The sequence below is a fragment of the Rhinatrema bivittatum genome, chromosome 3 (genome assembly GCF_901001135.1).
Source record: "Rhinatrema bivittatum chromosome 3, aRhiBiv1.1, whole genome shotgun sequence".
NCBI lineage: Eukaryota > Metazoa > Chordata > Amphibia > Gymnophiona > Rhinatrematidae > Rhinatrema > Rhinatrema bivittatum.
In genome coordinates this window covers 194,582,899-194,603,190 of record NC_042617.1, presented here as the reverse complement: position 1 = coordinate 194,603,190, position 20,292 = coordinate 194,582,899, and the positions used below count along the sequence as shown (strand labels likewise).

At 43.0% G+C, this 20,292-nt stretch overlaps 1 protein-coding gene across 1 annotated transcript in view; it reads right to left on the bottom strand.

Annotated features, from left to right (window-relative positions):
- Window positions 1–18,389, bottom strand: part of SASH1 (SAM and SH3 domain containing 1) — a 590,251-nt gene extending 571,862 nt beyond the window's left edge. Inside the window, exon 1 of the mRNA XM_029594048.1 lies at window positions 18,366–18,389. The gene's annotated coding sequence lies outside the window, so the exon portion shown is untranslated. The remainder of the gene's footprint in view (window positions 1–18,365) is intronic.
- Between the last annotated feature and the right edge of the window lie 1,903 nt (window positions 18,390–20,292).

Genomic DNA, 20,292 nt, shown 5'->3' with positions numbered 1-20,292 from the left:
GTGGCTATTTTCTAAATCAACTCAATTAATAGCAGGTAATGGACTTCTCCTCCAAGAACTTATCCAATCCTTTTTTAAACACAGCTATACTAACTGCACTAACCACATCCTCTGGCAACAAATTCCGGAGTTTAATTGTGCATTGAGTGAAAAAGAACTTTCTCCAATTAGTTTTAAATGTGCCACATGCTAAATTCATGGAGTGCCCCCTAGTCTATTATCCAAAAGAGTAAATAACCGATTCACATCTACCTGTTCTAGACCTCTCATGATTTTAAACATCTCTATCATATCCCCCTCAGCCATCTCTTCTCCAAGCTGAACAGCCCTAACCGCTTCAGCCTTTCCTCATAGGGGAGCTGTTCCATTCCCCTCATCATTTTGGTTGCCCTTCTCTGTACCTTCTCCATCGCAATTATATCTTTTTTGAGATACGGCGACCAGATTTGTACACAGTATTCAAGATGCGGTCTCACCATGGAGCGATACAGAGGCATTATGACTACTGCAACTCCCTCCTCCTCAGCCTCCCCGCAACTACCACTAAACCTCTGCAGATGCTCCAGAATGCTGCCGCGAGGATCCTATCCAACTCTAGCCGAGGAGACCACATCACGCCCACCCTCAGGAATCTCCATTGGCTACCCATAAGCTTTAGAATCCTTCATAAGTCCCTCCCCATTATCCACCAAACCATCCATAAACAACACTCACTTGAGATAAATATCCCGCTGCATCTCCACACCTCTAATAGACTGGTTAGAGCTGCCTATAACGATACCCTCCATGCTCCCCCTACCAAATCCACTCTTCACTCCTGCACAAGGAAACGTGCCTTCTCCATTGCTGGACCATCTCAGTGGAATGCCTTGCCTCCATATTTATGCCAGGAACACTGCCCTCTGACCTTTAAGAAAAAACTTAAGACCTGGCTGTTCAAACAAGCCTTCCCCTAAAATGCTGCGGTACATTCATTAACTCTCAAGGCAATTATCGAATAAGTATATCGCTGTAATTATAATCTCTCTTGTCCCCCTCCCTTCTCTCTCCACCCTCCACTTTTATCTCCCTATCTCTAGTAATCCTCCCCTACGGTGGTTATCACATAAGTACATCATTATTGTAACCATTATCATTTGCTGTTCCTTCCCTCCACACCCTACTTTTCACCCATCTTCCTAGCTCTAGTAACCCTCTTCCTCTGTTAATCTCCTCCCTGCCTAAATATTTAAGTTAACGTTATTACACCCATGTTTGATGTAATTCACCCATGTTTGATGTAATTCACCCATGTTCGTTGTTAACCGATGTGATATGACGTTGCCATGAACATTGGTATAGAAAAGAATTAAATAAATAAATAAACAAACAAATGTTGGTACCTAATCAAACCAAATCACACTACCTCAACACCTTTCCAAGGTGAGTAACTGAACTGAAATTTTCAACCTTTTTACTTAGGTATACACTGCTCTTGGCTACTTTTTTCTAACTTCTGGCTACTTTTTTTTTTTTTTAATACACTCAGTTCTGCTTATTAGCTTGCCTTAATGACTGACTATTTAAAAATACAAACAGTCTAACTTGTTTATTCGCTGCCTTACTTATTAAAAGGACAAACACACAAACACACTAAATAATATTCCCAAATAGTTAACTTTGCCCCAATATGTTTAAAAAAGACAACATACCAAGCAAAAACTTACTGATTCCTTTCAGCCACCAGCAAGGTGATCCTCTCCTCTCAGTAGATGGTCACCTCTGGTCTTCAAGAGCCACAAACAGGTCAGGTTTTCAGAATATCCACAATGAATATGCATGAGATAGATTTGCATACAATGGAGGTAGTACATGCAAATAAATGTCCTTGATCTATGCCTCGTAAATACCAGTACTGTGTGCAATGTAGCTTTCAATTCTTAAACATTTAGAAATTAAAGTTGGACTGTGAATCAATGTAAAGCCTGGCAGGTATAAAGTATCCCTGAGCAACTGTTTAGTCATTAGCATTTCATTCCATCCAGCAGATACATTATACCTGTAACTCCATGCTGAATAAGCACCTTAATTTTATGAAACACAGGGCAATATTCAAAAGCTACTTAGCTGCATTAGCTCACATCTTAGTGACAAGCCCTACGCTAGATCAGAGGAAAAAAAATATTTGCAGAGGTAAGAAACTAAAAAAAAAGAAAAAGTCTCCTGTGTCACCTAGGCCCATACACAGTAACCTTTGTTTTAAGTTTTTATTTTATTTTCTAGTCAATTTATCAGTATTTATTACAACAAGAAGAAAATTATGGTTACCCAGAAAAATGACAAGTCATTTTTTCCACTGATCTCTCCTGTTTTTGTATCAATTAACACTGATAAATTTCCAAGAAAAATAAAATATAAATTAAAACCAAAGATCCTTACCCATTTGGTAATAAAAATAAAAAAACAGAGGGGATTATCTTCTTTTATTTATAATGCAAGAATTTAAATGGTCTCAGCCTCCCATTAGTGACAGCAGTAAACTGGAGAAAAATATGCTCCTCGTAAATGTCAAACCTCTTCCAACACGACCAATTCACAGCAGGCACAAAAACAAAAAATACAAGCAAAAGGAAACATAAGAAAAAGAACTTTCTTCAGTTATGCAAACTATTCCAGAATGTTTCCTTCATGAGCAAGTGTTCTGTAAAGACCCCGCTTGTGAATTTAAATCCACCCACAATTCCCGGACCTGTTGCATGAGCTCAATCTTTACATTTGTGCAAGAATGATGCATGTGACATGGTTTGCCTACATTTATTACTGCTCCATTCCCATAAAATACAGATATCTGTTGGTAGCACCCTTTTAGAGTCTATAAATTAATTTAAAGAGAAAATTCCTAACTGGATTTTTCTTGTTAAATTAATGCATCATTAATCAGAATAAGACACACATTAAAACCAGGCCCTATATCACTGAGAGGTGCCAAAATGTCATACCTGATTACAGACATAAACTTGTTGGAATGAGGGAACTCTCTGATTTGAGCTCATATATATTCAAGATCTGTGTAGGCACCGTGCCAGGGTAAACATCTGAAGATTGATTATTGTGCCAAATGACACAGAAGAGACAAGGGAAGACAGCAAGCAGATGAAGGCTAAAATAATGTTCTGTATGGGATTTGCTCTGAATTTGTAATACGTGAAAATATAATTTCCCTTGCACACTTCACTTTTCTTGCTCCTTTGCACATAGCTCTGCAGCTAACTTCAAACATCCCATTCTCTGTAGTGGCTTATGCTAGATGTGCAGTAGTTTATTGGGCAATTGCTTTAGGAAGAATAACTATTATCTAATGTGTTAGCAGGCCTGACTTGAGGAGGGCAAAGAGGCTACAACTGTATGGCTCATGGGATCTCAAATTTATGATAATTAAATTTAGAAAAAAAACCAAAAGCAAATGACAAAGTGGTAAAATAGTAACCTCAAGAAAATATCTGAAGAGAAAAAGTTACTAAGATATCTCCAGAAAAATGTAATATATTCAAGCACTGAATACAATTGCATGCAGTTGAGGCTAATAAAGAGTTCAACCTATGTACTCAGGTCTGCAGGTTGACACTGGTGAATAAAGGGCCCAGAAAATTGACCCCTGTATTACTGTTATTCACAAAGGGGAATGATGAATGTCCAACATGTAATCATGTGTGGTGACTCCTTGGGATAGATGGCTCTAGTTTCCAAACCTGGGCTAAGAGTTAGGATTTAGGTACAGGAGGGAGGGGCACATCTTTTCCAGAACAGCACCTCCAGCAAGGCTGCTGGAGTGGTCAGCCCTTCCGCCTGTACAAAAAGCAGGAGGAGTCAAAGATCGATGTGGCAGTGCCAATTCTGTTTATTGTGTGGGAGGTTTTTTTTTTTTTTTTTTTTAAATGTTTGTGGTTTCGCCCATTCCAGGGGCTACTCTGGTTGTGTTATCTCGACCTCATGCTCCTGGGAGTTCGATGATTTTTAGAGCTCCTTGCGAGGCCTCTGGTTTTTGGCCCAGGAAAGGATTACAGGGAAGTCCCTTTTTTTTGGGGTGGCCAGGGTAGAGAAGACAGTGTGGCCTGCTGCAGGAGAATTCCAGGTTTGGACATTTGGGTAAGGATTTTGCTTTTTTGTGGATCGGGGAGGAACATTTTTTTGTTGCCACCCTTCCTGCTCTAGAGTGGGGAAAGCTGGGAGAACTGATAGTTCCCTGCTGCCTGGACCTTTCATTTGAACGCTCCCATTTGTTATTTGGAAAAAAAAAAGAACTGTAAGACTTTCTTATTACACTGGGACACCCCCATCTGGAGTCTTCGCCCTGTGGCGAAGAGATACATTTGAGAGGCGTGCAGTGTTTGATGTCCTGTTTGACTGCCAGTAATTTGGAAGGGGATTTATGTCCATCACTAGGATACCTTCCTGTTCATCTGGGAAGACAATTTTCCATGCCCTGGAGGGCAAGTTTTGTCCCAGGCACCATCTTCCGAGGGACACTTGTATGATAAAGTAGAGTTGGAGAACTATGATAAAACTTAAATGTGTCCAAATCTTGGGGTAGATTTTAAAAAAGAGCGCGATCGCGTACTTTTGTTCGCGCAGCAGGCGCAAACAAAAGTATGCTGGATTTTATAAGATACGCACATAGCCGCGCGTATCTTATAAAATCCTGGATCGGCACGCGCAAGGCTGCCGATTTTGGGCAGCCTGCGCGCGCCGAGCCGCGCAGCCTGCCTCTGTTCCCTCCGAGTCCGCTCCAAAATCGGAGCGGCCTCGGAGGGAACTTTCTTTCGCCCTCCCCTCACCTTCCCCTACCTAACCCACCCCCCCCGGCCCTATCTAAACCCCCCCTTACCTTTGTCCCTCGATTTAAGCCTGCTAGAAGCAGACGTAAATCTATGCGCGCCAGCGGACTGCTGGCGCGCCGTCATCCGACCCGGGGGCTGGTCCGGAGACCTCGACCATGCCCCCAGGCCGGCGCCACACCCCTGGTCCCGCCCCCGAAACGACGCAGCATTTGGCCCCACCCCAGACACGCCCCCGACACGCCCCCTTAAAAAAACCCTGGGACTTACGCGCGTCCTGGGGCTCTGCGCACACCGGCGGCCTATGCAAAATAGGTGCGCCGGCGCGCGAGCAGGGCATTTAAAATCCGCCCGCTTGTGTATATAGTGCCATAAACTTGTTTTGAAGAGTTTCTGCAGTAACGTTTTGTTTCGACACCCATCCTGAGAGTCCAGATTATTTATTTAGGACTCGCATCCTTTCTACATACGTTGAAGAGGGAAATCCTCAAGAAAGAGAAAGAGTCACCCACATATCTTGGACCTTGGAAGAGTAATTCTCCCCCTGTAATGTTATGGGATCACTAGATGGCATAGTAGCTCTATACTTTCTGGAGCATGCTCTTACTGGGTTTATGTATACTACTGAAAGTTAAAAGGTTGTGCTATACTATACAGTTGAGAAAGTCCTGGCCTAGGAAAATTCAGGCAAAGGACACTTAGGGAACAGCTTATGTGGGAGTATTCAGGTGGCCCTTTCTATAAAGGGTATGTTTTGGGGAGAAGTAAAAAAGGGTAAAACGTTTAGCCTATTTTTTAACACTGGGAAAATTCAAGAGTAAGGGTCAAAGGAAGTCGAGTAGGTGTGTGCCAGAAGTATGAGTGGTGGTGTGACTCTGAACCAATAGATGAGTGTGTTTGGAATGATCTAAAAAGTACTGTTGCCATGGGCAAAGGGCTGGCAATCTAAGGAAGGGATTCTGGAGGAGCCACAACAGAAGTGTGGAGTGAAAGGTGCCATCTCCTATGGTACCCAAGGGAGAAAGAGAACTGTGAGGTTTTCCAGCTCGTTGAGAGTTGGAGAGATTTGCAATGAGGATTCTGAGAGGCTTTCCCAATGCTTGGAGAGAGAGAGAGAGAGAGACTGGAAGAGCCAGTGCAAGTGTGATGTAGTGAGTGCTGAGATACCATCTCAGAGAAAGAGAAAGAGAGGGAATGAAGAGAGAAGAAGCAAGTGCCCCTTCTATGGTGCTACAGGTACCAGAGTGACTGCTCAGTAGAAGAATCCAAGGTTTCTAGAACGTGATTGTGAAAGGAGAGAGGTGTTGGACGCTTGCAGGACACAGGGAGAGAGGAGACTGTGAGAAGTTTCAGAGTGGACCAGGAGCTGCATCTGTCCATAGAAGGGAGTGAGCTGCCTAGGGATCCAGCAGAGGTTTTGAGATATTGTGGAGTCAAAAAAGATTTTGGGGTGAGATGAAGGGGAGAACTGCTGTATAAAGACTGTGTACAAGCATTCAGGGTTCTTCTAAGACCTGGGAGAAGAAGGAATAAGAAAAACTAGGGGGGAAATTGTGATTAATGAACTAAACTGTTGAATTTTGATTACTATAACCAGTACGTGGATTAAGAATATGGAATGTGATTTCACTTTAGTTTTCCTTGTTGCTATTTTGGTTTGTGTTAAAAAAAAAAAGATGTATTTTTTGGAGCACAAGTACACTGTGGACAGTGGACTTTTAGAGAGTGTGTCTTCAACCCAGTTTCGGCCCTGCAGATGGTTCTGTCCCCAGCCAACGAAGTCCTAAAGGACTGTCTGATCCCCTGCCTTGGCACAGTAACCCCAATGCTCTCCAGGGCTTGGAAGGTGGGGTTACACCCCCGACGGGAGAATCTTATCCCCCCAGGGCTGCGAGAGGGAGAGAGGATTTAGCCCAGGGACCCTATGTGACCCCCTGCCTTCCAGGCTTTTACTGGAAGAGCAGCTACACATGGTACCTAAAACAATGCAAACATTGTTGCAGCGCCCACTTTAGCAAAGAGACAAGACTCACAGAAATCTAGGTAAGGATTACTTGGTCTACTCAGTTTGCTCTTCTGTATTTGTCTACTTTGCTGCCACAAATCCTATTCAACTTCTGGTCTACATCCATCTTGTCTTGCCACTTAGGTCCCTCTGTATCTGTCTGAAGCACTATTTCATTGGTCCACCGCCCTCTGAATAAAATGTTTTTCCTCATATTACTTTTGAGCTGCCTTCAATACAGCTTCATCTGATGTCTTTTTAATCCTTGAGTTTCTCTTTGCATGGCAAGTGCTACCTTGTAGTATCTTATTGAATGTTCGCATTCTCTTTCCCCTTTCTTTTCTTCTATAGAGTATGATTTTACAATCTTTAACTCTATGCATGACCTGTAGCACAGGTTATACATCATTTCCATGGCCTTGCTCTGAATTACCTCCATCTTAGGTACAGGTATGGACACAACATACAGAAAAACAAAGTTTCTGCCATATTTTTTAAGCTTTGAAAATGATTGCAATATACATTTCAGACAGTTTGTGCAAACCCAGCTACCACGTACATCATTGTGATTCCAAATATGCAATACAGGACAACAATCCAAATTAACTAAGTTCTTTGCCTGGACAGTAAATTTATTTTCCATGTGGTCAGATTCTAACCTCACTTTTCAGAAACTGGTGGCAGAAAAGGACCAAATGGTAGGAACGTGCATTCGTTTTGTACTGTTTCATAACTTTATGCTAGTACTTTTTTCGCATTCATAAAATTGTACTTACATATGTAAAGTAACGAAACAAAATGAAAGAAAAACCCATGAGAAAACCCTCTCCAAAATGAAACAGAATGACTGGTATAAAATGTTTCCCATGCACAACCCTACCAAAAGGTCCACTTACTTTTACTATTTTCTCTGCTGCAACATTGCACACCTTACTTGATCCTCTCTTTCTTACAGCTGAGAACCCCCCCCTGGGTATTCCTGGATTCCAATAAGGTTTCAAAAACTTTGCCCACTACCACTGGGAGGTTGTTCCATGCATCCACGACCCTTTCTGAAAAGAAATACTCCTGAGTCTCTCTTGCCCCATCCTCAGATCATTATCCCTAAATAACAGGGTTCTCCAATCTTTCAAATGAAGGGCCACATAGGACATTTCAAATCATTGAGAGGGCTAGGGTAGGTCCTCCTCAGAGACTGCTAGGCCGGGAGAGAGAGAGAGAGAGCGCCCCCTTGGAGTTGTTTGCTGAGAAGGGGGGGGGGGGGGGGGAAATGGGCCGTCTGTCCCCTACAGTGATCTGAAATGCTGGGGAAGAGGAGAGACAGAGGGCAGGCTTCCCACGGCCGTAGGTTTGTGGCAAAGTGTCAGTAATAATATTTTTAGATTTCTCCAAAGTTGGCAACTTGTCCCCTGCATCCTCCCTTTCCACAAAATCTGTCCATCCAGGGAAGCTGTGGCAGGGAGGGTGGAGGAATAGTAGGATGGGGGGTGTGTGTGTGGAGGTGTGTGTGGTGTACTCTGTCTCACTCACACCATCCCATGCACTCTTGCTCTCTCTCTACTTCCTTCCCCTTTCTCATCCTTTCCCCCACCCCTTCTTCCTTCCTCTCATTCCCTTCTCTTGCATCATTCAGGTAGGGAATTAACAAGGGCAGAGGAGAATAATACGAGAAATATATACAAATGTACAAGTTGATATTAACAAGTAGGTTAAATAAGCAATAAGGATGATTGGGGGGGAAGAAGAGGAGGGAACCTAGGGTAAAGAAGGGGGGGAAGGAGAGGGTGGGGGGTGTAGAATGGGCGAGGGTCAGAAGGGTGGGGAGAGGGTCAGATGGGGTAGGGAGAGAAAAAAGAAGGTGAGAGGGTCAAATGAGCGGTTTTGTTCATACCATATTCATGGTATGAACAAAACAACCTCCTCTGGGGTCCCTAAAACAAGGAGAGACACTTGGATTTTGTATCTGGTTATAATAATGAGCATTTCTGCACTCTGCTCCTTCAGAGCCTGCGTCCTTACGGGTTAATGTCCATGCCCTCTGCCCCACAGCAACAAAGAGATCTTTATCTTTATTAAAATGTATTAATTGCTCAAGCCATGACCCTAAGAGATGTACAATACCAGATACATAATTTAAAATAGACCATTACCACATATAAACAAGTAACAAAGACCTTAAACAGAAACGTATCTGCTCAAAACTCCAGAAAATCACAGGACAAGAACCATTTATATACAGTTCAACAATCGACCTACTTGAACAAAAATGTTTTCAGGATGGATTTAAACATTTTTGGACATTCCATAAGGCGCAGATCCTTCCGGGGAGGCCTTCCATAAGGTGGGAGTTGCAATTGAAAAAGCACTGTTGGAAGCACCAGGAACACCATCCTTACTTGGCTTTCCCTGGCAGCCCTGCAGAACCCAAGGCTCAGATACAGCCAATGCCTTCCTCCCCATGGCCTGCCCTGCCCTCCACAGGGCCAAGCAACACTTCATGGCGGTGCTGCAAGTTCTGTCCCAGCCTTCGACCCAAGTGACTCCAACTGCACAAAACACACTAACGCCAGCAATACTCAATACCGCCGTGCCACTCTAATGCGCTGCCACTTGCACTTACGACTTCAGATATCTGGGTTGGCGGGAAGGGCGGAACGTGCTCCTGCCACCAGCACTGCAGGCCATATGAAGCTCTTTCTGTTGTCAGTGCTGTGGGCCAGATGAAATTTGGCCAAGGGCTACATCTGTTGCTCGGGCCATAGTTTGGAGACCTCGATTCTAGAACTTCTCTTCCATGGAAAAATGCTTGGCACTTTTGCATTTTTTTATACCCTGGTGGTACTGAATATCCCTATCGCATCCTTCCTCACTGCCGGGATATACATATTTAAACCCTTCAGTAACTTGCTTTCCTCATTAACATTCATCATTTTTGTTGATTGCAATTGAATGAGACATATGTTTTTACTTTACTTAGAAAAAGTAGGCTGAAATTAGTGGTGGGGAAGAAGATCCTCAGTTGACTCATTACTATGTAAACCAGCAAAAAGTTATTTTTAGACTTCTTTTAGCACACAGGAGGAAATGTTGAGTGACTGCATAAATAAAACCTATTGCACACCATTTAAATTATACAGTACATAATCAATTGAATAGGATGATTTGTAGAAAACAGTCTAAATGAGAAAAAGTGAAAGATATATTGCACTGTAAAGTACAATACGAGGTTAATGCAGGGGAAAGAAAAACAAATATAGGTGAAAGCCTTGAATGACATTTTCATTTGCCTACAACCAAACTGACTGAACCCCTGAGTTGGTTAATTCTTGACCATTTAGTGATACTGAAAGGTGATTATCAATCCATTTCACTTACAAAAAATTAGTCGTGCAACGTTCAGTGTGGCGGCATATTCATCAAAGGAACAAAGTCGCAATTTTTGTTCCTGTGCACATCGCTTTGACTTTAAACACAGAAAGGCGATTTATCAAATAAAACTAATTAACTAACTAATTAACATCCCCAGCAGCAATGGCCAAGAGAGGGGCCAAGTCAGAGCACAGACTGAACACCCTTTTTATTTTTGTTTTCTATTAAAACGTATATCTTTCTTTGATCTGTGGTGTCAGTTCCCATATGTGTTTGTTTCATTTGAGAGGAATGTGTGCGAGTGTGGTGTGAAGGAGAGTTAAACATGAAATGGGTGTTTTAGTTGTATGCCAGAGGAACTAATGTATGTTGCAGTACATCCTAGTGCTATTAATAGTAAAGGTGGGTGAATCGTGTTTATCTATGCAGTGTGTATTTTAGTATTCCTGAAATATTGTGGATATTTACTTCCATGGATGTAGGCAGTGTTTGACATGTGAAAATGATTTTGCATCTATATGGGGGAGGAGAATGCATTTTACTCATGTACATCGACCATCTTTTTCCTACAGCTTTCCTGGAATATTTCTATATAGTCCAGGATGATACTCTGGAAAGCTTCACTAGCCTGTAAAACCTGGATTTTGGTGGGGTTCTATATTGCTATTTCAAAACACATTTATTCCTGAGCACCAAATCTAGGAGCTACAATGTAATCTGAAATTCTGATGGAGGACGTTTGCTAGCTGATTTGACATTTTACAGTGGATAACGAAATCTCTTCTATGTAAGACATAGCTGCCAGCCCTGAGACTTTTATATTGGGTCCAAAATATTTTGTGATAACAAAACTTAATGAAGGTGGGGCCAGTTTTCAAGGAATGTGACTATTTCATAGGCTAATTTTCAGCAGTGGTCTAACCAGATAACTTTAACTTAGGCAGCTATAATCTAGCTGGTATCTGGTTGCTGGAAATTGACCACAGAGGTTCTAGCAACCTAACCCAAGGAATTAGGCAGCTGGATCCTGTGGACCTTCCTCTCTCCCTCGCACCCTGGATGATGAGCAAAGGAACTCCCCATCATCCCTAGCCCTCAGTCTTCCCTCCTACCTGATTTCCCCAAATAGCAACCTCTCCTACTCCCTCCCACCCAGATACGCAATGATCCCCCATCCTTTCATGAAACGGCATATTTTGAGAGCAGATTACTACAAATTTCCCAGGGAGCAGTCCCTCAGTCCATCACTGTCCTCCTCAAAATGAACTGTTCACTCATCATTATTGCAGTGAGAAAAAAAACGTGTCTCAGATTTGTGTACCCAAAATTTGCTAGCCTTATAAATACAGACTGTGAGTGTGAAAAAAAGGATGGGAATTGCTTGTTTGAGTTTAAAAAAAGGGGTATGAAACATCAAATAAGCAGACCAGAATCCTTTCCAATCGTTTCTTAGTGACAAGAAAGGGCTTCTTGTCACTGAGAAACCATTGGAAAGGATTCTGAGTAGGGGAGACTACCTTAAATTGAGAGGAGTATGGGAATAATGTGGGATAGCAGAAGCTGTCTGTTGCTGCTAAATTGATATGAAGGATGTGGTATTCTGAATAGCCACTAGATGGCATCCTTTTTTGGTAATATGGGAATATTCTCCTTTAAGGAGGAGGGAGAAAAGTCCTGAAGAGGGATTGCTTATCCAGTATAAAATGCTGGATTTAGGATTTTGGTGGGGAGTTGGAGAGAGCCAAGCCACGGACTAGGTCTGCCAAGGGCAGTGTCTATCTCAGGAGAGACCCTGCAGGGATTACCACCCCCCCCCCCCCGGGGAAAGGCCACACACAGAGTAGATGTTTCTCTTCAAAAGGAAGCAACTTGGGGATCCGACCTGAGTCCCAAAGGTGGAGGGGAGTCTGGAGATCCGACAGACAGTGGGGCAAAGATGCCAAGAGGCAACCACTGAAAGCAGAGAGCTGGGGACCCCAGTGAAGTACTATGCTACTGCTTGGATAGGGCAGAAATGTTTGAAGGTTACAAAGTTTCTTTAGAGAATGGTGAGAAGTACTCAGTAGGGGGTGGTACCCCAAATATCCAAATATTTTTTGTGGCATTTTTGTTTTCAGATCAGGGATGGGCCATTTCAGGTCCACCCCAGATTGTTGGGTTTGGGTTTTGATTTTTTTTTCATTTTAAATTTGGTATTAAAAAAAAACAAACCAAAACCCACCCCAACCCTTCCCATTTATTTAAATATTAATTCCTCCCACCAGCAGAGGCCCCCAGGACTCACCCATTATCCATGGTGGTCTAGCAGGAGGCTCGGAAATGACCTCCTGCTCTCGGACCAGTAGCTGCCATTAGTCAAAATGGCACTGGGTGCCTTTTGCACTTACCATGTGACTAGGGCTACTGGTGCCATTGGGTAGCCCCTGTCACATGGTAAAGGTAAAGGATGGCCAGCACCATTTTGACTAATGGCAGCCACCTGCCCAGGAGCAGGAGGTCGTTCCTGGGCCCCCTGCGAGACCACCACAGATTTTGAGTGATTCCTAGGGGTGGGGGACTTTATATTTAAATAAATGAGAAAGCTTGGGAGTTGGTTTTGGGTTTGTTTGTTTTTTTATAAAGGTGCATATATTTTTACACCCCCCCCCCCCCCCGCAAAAAATGATAGAACAAGCCAGCAAATTTTGGGGGGTTTCCTTTCATTTTTTTTTAATTCCCAAAATGCAACAAAATAGGAAATATAGTCTTTATTTCCTATTTCTTTATTAATTAATTTCCACTTCTAATACTCAGTGTCTAATGAGTCAGTACTGAAACACTTTATGTGGGAGAAACTGATAATAAGACTGTGAGAAGCATAGTCTACTTAGACAGAAGAGAAAAAATGGTTATAGAGAAGGGAGTGTGTGTGTGTGTGTGTGTGTGTGTGTGTGTGTGTTTGGGGGAGGGGAGGATAGATTGCTTCTACAGTATGAATTTTAAAATATTGGAGAGAAGTGTGGAGAAAAGTAGTTAAAAGAAGTTCTCATGATCCAGGGGAAGGTGTATATAATTACCAAGGTTAATAATTTTGACCTTTCAGTCTTGTTTGTAACCTCCACAGCCTAGCTGAACAAGTATATGCAACTTGATCTAATCCATGTTTTCACTCTATTGTTACATACTCTGATTACTGGTAGGTAACACCAGGAAATAAAGGTTTGCTGCTTGAATATATTTGCAGAGTGAGCTCTCTTTTTCTGGTGTGGTGAGATGTGAACAGGGGGAGACAGAAGCGGGTCATAGAGGGGATTCTTCAGGGCCGAGATCCCTATCCAGCTCAGGCCTTCTACACATCTTCCTTGCCTCTGGGCCTGGGGTCACTGCAACCATGTAATTGACTTACCTTCCTTCTTGAATTCTTCCTGAGAGACTAGCACTTGGTTCACTCAGGTACTGGATCCTCTCACATTTCATGTGCCCGTTTGGGTGGGGGGGGCGGGTTACACCAGAAACAGTTGTACTGTATAGTATGGAAGAGCAAATGTAGGCGTGGCATGTGGAACAGAGTATGAGGAGCATGAGAAAAGGAATTTACGTAAAGGTTAGAGTGTAGATTGGCCACAATGCAACATGTATGTGGGATGATGTATGCTGATTTTTACCATGTTTAAGATTTGTTTTCTCATGATAAACATGTACTGCCTAAGCCTCAGAAGCCAAATTTCTAACAAATATAATTATGCAAAGAGCTTTCATCTCATGTAACTGATTATGCATTAGAGGTTATTTTCTGTACAGTTCCAACTGTTTTATAGCTACTTTGATAGCTATAAAGGAGGACCCAGGGGATAATTTAATTTGATAAGGAAAGCAAATGAGAACGCTTACTATTCTCTCTGACTTTCAGAGCATTTGCTGGATTATTGAAAAGTCTTTGGAGAGTAGCCGCTAAAATTGTTTTATAAGGATCTTGTTTTCTAGGATCATCTCTTATTCGCATACATGCTTTGCGAGGAAGTGAGGAAAATCTGATCCTTCTCTGAAAATACTTTTTCTACTCCCTCTCTGGGGCATTTTTTTGCCCTGGGCCCCCAGAAATACAAGGTGAACACCTTGACAAAGCTGTGACAAAACTTCAAGGTGCCTGGCACCAACTAGGCCACCTCAGTGTATCTAATGTCAGCCTTTCTTCTCTCCTCCATTCACCATCTTCCCCTTGCATTATCTCCTCTTCCTCTTCCCCAGCTTCATCTCCATTCCTTTCTTTCCCCACTCCCCAGCTTGTTCCCTGATCCTTTTGCCTTCCCTTCCCCATCAGTTCAATCCCCCAGTACTCTTTCTCCTCCTCCCAGCTTCATCACTACCATGAGTCTTGTTCCCTCCCTTCCATCAGCAAAATGCTTAGTCCCCTCACATTCCCTCTTCTTCTCCACCCTCCCAGCCCCAGGGTGAACCCTACCCTAGTTCTCTCCAATTCCCCATGCACTTATCCCCAATTCTCTCCCCACCTCTTTCCAAATGTCTACACAACTTTCTCTTCCCAGTCTCGTTTTCACATGTCTCATACTCCCACTTATAGACATCTTCTTTTCACACATTCACATGTACTATATATATATATATCTACACACACCACTCCCTCTCATATTTTCTCTCTTACTCTACATATTCCTTTTCTTCTAGCCCTAACCAACTTCAGCTTCCTCTTCTCCCTCTCCACAGAAATGTACCAAGTTAAATAGCTCTAAAAGGTGATGAGACAAAGCTATGAAGACCTATTGCTTAATAATACCATCAAGCTGGCGATAAAGCCTAGACCGTATTGTACCATTTAATAAGAAAAATGAGTCTTTAGAAGTAATGTACGGTACTGTATTATCCAAGGTCACAATCATATTTAACAGTGATTAACAAAATTAGATGCAGATTCTTAAGGTTGTATCATTAAACTATTCCAAATGTCTTTATGTAAAAATTATGTATATGCCCCTTTCTCAGTTCGCTCTGTACGATTTTTTTTTTCTTGGCACTGAATTTAGCACTGTAAGTTCAATCAAATAGTCCTCTTTCTGCCTCATTCATTAGCATCAATAGTAGTCATTGTGCAGGAATGAATGCAGCTAATAAAACAAGCAGGCAGCAAAAGAGTCTGCACTGGCACAAGTGAACCCTATGAAACTTACAGCAATACAAAAGTATCTCGGTTTTTTTATTTTTCGGACCCATTTGTTTCTTCCTGTTCTTTTGGGGATTCCAGCTCAGTCAAAACTGGCCTCTACAGGACTATGGTGTCACGAGTCTCCAGTTTTTTTTTTCTTTTATGAAATCCCTGTCTAGCTCAGCCACTACTATGACAGTGCATGGCCAAAGGCCCACAGGCCACAGCTCCTTTCGGAACCTGGTGCACGCACTCCCCATCTCTGGTGTTGCTGTTGTGCAATGACTGAGATGCCTCCCTCCAGAAGCTGTAAACGGTAGCGTGGCTTCACTTTCTTCAAGTAGTTTATGAATCTCATGTGACAGGCCCCCAGATGTGCCCTTTGAGTGTAGCCTGGAAGGACTATGGGTACAGAAGCTTTTTTCTTGTTCTGGGAAGTGTAAATGGTTGTTAACGTTTGAGGGGCCGATGCAATAAGCCACGTGTAAAATGATGCATCCAAACTGGGAGTCCATTTTTTTTTTTTTAACACTCGCATAGCCATGTTTCCTGGACACCTGATGCAGTATTGTAATGAGGTGCCGCACTAAAAAGGACATGCTAGGGATCAATTGTGTGTCCCTAGCGCGTCCTTGGCATCAGCGCCCAGGAGACATGGCTGTGAGCAGCCATGGGATAGGAAAAGGGATGCTGGTAAATTGAGCTGTCAAGACTTTTTTTTTATGTTGCTGCTTTCTGTGGTTCCTCCTACTTAGTATCACGACGATACTAAAAGTAGGAGGAACCATAGAAAGCAGGATTTTTTTTTTTGTTTTTTAGTGAGCCCTTGACGCGCGGCAAGACTTTAAGCCAGCTCCAGGGCTGGCGTTAAATTTGCTCTGTTAAAAAGTGCGCATAGCAAGTTTTTGCATTGGCGCGCACAAATCTACGCCCGATTTTATAACATGCACGCGCACAGCCACGCGCATGTTATAAAATCCAGGGTTGGCGCGTGCACAAGGGGATGCACACTTGTGTACCTTGCGTGCGCTGAGCCCTAGGGTAGCCCCGATGGCTTTCCCCATTCCCTCCAAGGCCACTCAGAGGGAACTTTCCTTCCATCCCCAGCCCTACCTAAATCACCCCCCACCTTTATTTTATAAGTTGCGCCTGACTCTGGGCAGGCATAGGTTGCATGTGCCAGCGGAGTGCCAGCACACGATCCCCTTCCATGGCCGCTGTGCTGGAGGCCTCTGTCCGCCCCCGGAGCGCCCCGTCCACTCCCCACCCCCTTTTTTCAAGCCCTGGGACATGCATGCATTGCCAAGCCTATGCAAAATAGGCTCGGCGCACGCAGGAGCGGGTTTAAAAGGGTTACGCGCATAATCCTTTTAAAATCTGCCCCAATATTGCATCGGCCCCCTGAATGCTTCAGTAAAAATTAATGAGGTGTGCAATTATAGTATACCACCACTAGATGGCAGTATGCATGATCAAGAGGACAAGGTGTATGCTGATCCCTTGGAAGGTTGTGTGGGAAGTTTCTGGATTACTGGGTTTGGCTTCTTTAAGATGGAGGTAAGAAAAGATCCTCTTAGGGGAGAGGTTACAAGTTATAAATTGGGATTCCATGTTTGGTTCCATGGTGCTTTAGGAATGGACAGCAGTGGCCAGTCTGGCTGGTGAACCTGGGGAACCCTCCCTCCAGAAGAGGGCCCTACAGGGGCTGGCAAAGCCTGAGGCACAAGAGATGGTTCCTGTCATGGGGAATCAGACTGGGGGCTTGGCCTGGGTTGTAAAAAAAAAAAAGGAGGAGGAGAACAAAGAGGGCCCCATATACAGTCGAAGACCATAGGAAGGTGAGGCACTTAATGAAGTGTGGAGGATGTGGGGATGTCCTTGCTATCACTGAGGATACAGAACATGGGACCCAAAGAGAGTGGGTACCCAGTTTCCATGACATGAATACCTGATTTGGAGTGAAGTTGATGTTGGTAGGTTGAACAGTAGGGAAAGCATCCTACCTATAATGGGGAGGGGATATTGTCTTTTGAGATTTGAGAAGCATATCGGAAATGCAAGCCACGTACTTCTAAAGGAGCATAGTAAAAGACTGAAAAGATGTGTTGGACATTTGTGAAACTGGTTGATTTCTGCGTCTTGGTAGCTGGGCTGTAAAGCCTGTGAACTCTGATAACATCGGAAATCTTTTAGTACACTCTATCCATCTTGTAAGCAGTTGCTCTGCTGGTAACCCCAGAAAATAAAACGTTAATTGTTTTGGCATAAAATATGCCTTAGGGTGAAGTTTAATTGGGATGCGATTGTCTACTGGTAACAACCATAGGGATTGAAAGAGGTAGGATTCATAGATGAGAGACCCCAGTGGATGGGTCCTCTACACCATATGTTTGACCATTTTCTTACAGAACCTTCTCTAAGACTGGCCCTTAGCGATAAGTTCTAGATACTCTCATATTTTATGTGCCCTGTCGGGGGGTTGCACTTCAGACAAGCATATTCAGCGGGACGTTTATCCCACCGAATATATGGGACAACTTTAGCTGGATAACTTGTCCACTAGCCAGCTTGCTGAATATGACCCCCTTAGTGTCATCTACCACAAATCATGAAAGCAATTTTCACTTCTCCCCCCTCATGTGTATTGCTTTAAGAGACAGCTAGCAAGGTGACAAGGAATGGAAAATTAATTTCTTTTCCTCATTTCCTATTATAGAAGTGGAGTTTGTGTTGCCCTGCAGTGTTTAGTCAAGAAATATTTCAGTAGGCTATAAGCCTTGAGGCCTTGCAATGCACCAGTATCTCTTCCCTGCCATGCTACAGAGGAGTTCAGTTTGTGCTCATCTAGGGCCAGGACCCCAGGCAGCCATTATAATGTATTTTTGCCATGCTAATGAATCTCAATAACCCCGCCCCCAAACCCCTCCAATAACTTTAGCTACTGCTTTGCTTCAACTGCATGGATTGAATAAAAGAAAAATAAAATTATAAAGAGATAGAGGAGAGGGAGAATAAGCATTGAGAAATGTTTACTTACAGGCCTCAGTGCAGCAGCATCTTATGTTGAGAAAAGCAGAGTCTCTGTACCTGTCGAGCAGGTCACAAACAGTGCGCCTTTCATGCCGTGCAGAACGCTTACTAATGTTACACTTGCCTGTGGCGTCACTTCTATTCCAGCCTCCCTCTGCAGGTCTAATCTTGTGAGTGTGTATACAGGGGAGTGTCTGGCATTTGCTGATACAGGTGGGGACATTTCTCTTTATTTTCAACCTACTGGCAAGCATACCTGTGTTGAGATTGTGCAACTTGTCACCAAGCATCAGTCATTTCATAGTTGTTTACAGACCAAACTTTACAAAAATCTTTTCTTCTGTTTTTTTATGGTATACTATTGGAGGGGTAAACAGATCAAGGATAAACTTGCAGACAATCATAATGTGGATGACTATTTTGATTTGCCTAATAATGTTTTTCATCTTAAATGTTTGCAAGTACAATTTTAAACAGTACTTCAAACATACATGCTGCCACCTCTGAGGTGCACAACTTGGCAGTACATTTCTGCAGGAAGAGGACATCTGCCTCAGGTTTGACGGGAAAAGGCTGCAACGAAGCACAGGAAGTTATAAGACAATGTGAAGGTCATGTTTTGAGTGGGTTGCATTTTGTTTTACGTTATATTTTATTTTTTGTATTAATTTTATTGTACTCTCTTTTGGTCTTTATTGGAATAATGGTATATTAAATAAATACAATTGAAAATCTAGAGGGGATTTGAATTTAGCTATATATTGTCAGAAGGAGGAAATGGAGCGGGCCTAGCATGGCCATGCAGAATGTCCCCAGTTCAATCCCTGAGTTGGATCTGCCATGCCCTGTGTTGGCTGAGGCTAGAGATGCTGCAGAGGCAGCATTCACAGTCCTTGTGGCAGATGGAGTCATGGACATCATTAAAGGAAAAATAACCCTTGCTGTAGTTACATGATGTTAGGTTCCATATTAGGAACTACCGCCCAGGAAAAAGATCTAGATATCATAGTGGATAATACTTTAAAATCGTCGGCTCAGTGTGCTGCAAAAAAGCAAACAGAATGTTAGGAATTATTAGGAAGGGAATGATAAATAAAATGGAAAATGTCATAATGCCTCTATATTGCTCCATGGTGAGACCGCACCTTGAATACTGTGTACAATTCTGGTCGCTGCATCTCAAAAAAGATATAGTTGCGATGGAGAAGGTACAGAGAAGGGCAACCAAAATGATAAAGGGGATGGAACAGCTCCCCTATGAGGAAAAGCTGAAGCGGTTAGGGCTGTTCAGCTTGGAGAAGAGATGGCTGAGGGGGGATATGATAGAGGTCTTTAAGATCATGAGAGGTCTTGAACGAGTAGATATGAATCGGTTATTTATACTTTCGAATAATAGAAGGACTAGGGGGCATTCCATGAAGTTAGCAAATAACACACTTAAGACTAATCGGAAAAAAATTATTTTTCACTCAACGCACAATAAAGCTCTGGAATTTGTTGCCAGAGGATGTGGTTAGTGCAATTAGTGTAGCTGGGTTCAAAAAAGGTTTGGATAAGTTCTTGGAAGAGAAGTCCATTAACTGCTATTAATCAAGTTTACTTAGGGAATAGCCACTGCTATTAGTTGCATCAGTAGCATGGGATCTTCTTAGTGTTTGGGTAATTGCCAGGTTCTTGTGGCCTGGTTTGGCCTCTGTTGGAAACAGGATGCTGGGCTTGATGGACTCTTGGTCTGACCCAGCATGGCAATTTCTTATGTTCTAACAGCCGAATTTAGAGCCCATAATATAGGATTCTGGAAGAAGCCCTGGTGCATGGCTCCTGGCCTCAGGATCATTGCTACCATAACAAATGGGTCCCTGACCCAAGACTATTGCTGCAATGATACACTAGGTACATTGCTGGGGGCGGGGAAAGTAATATAAATTAGAGGT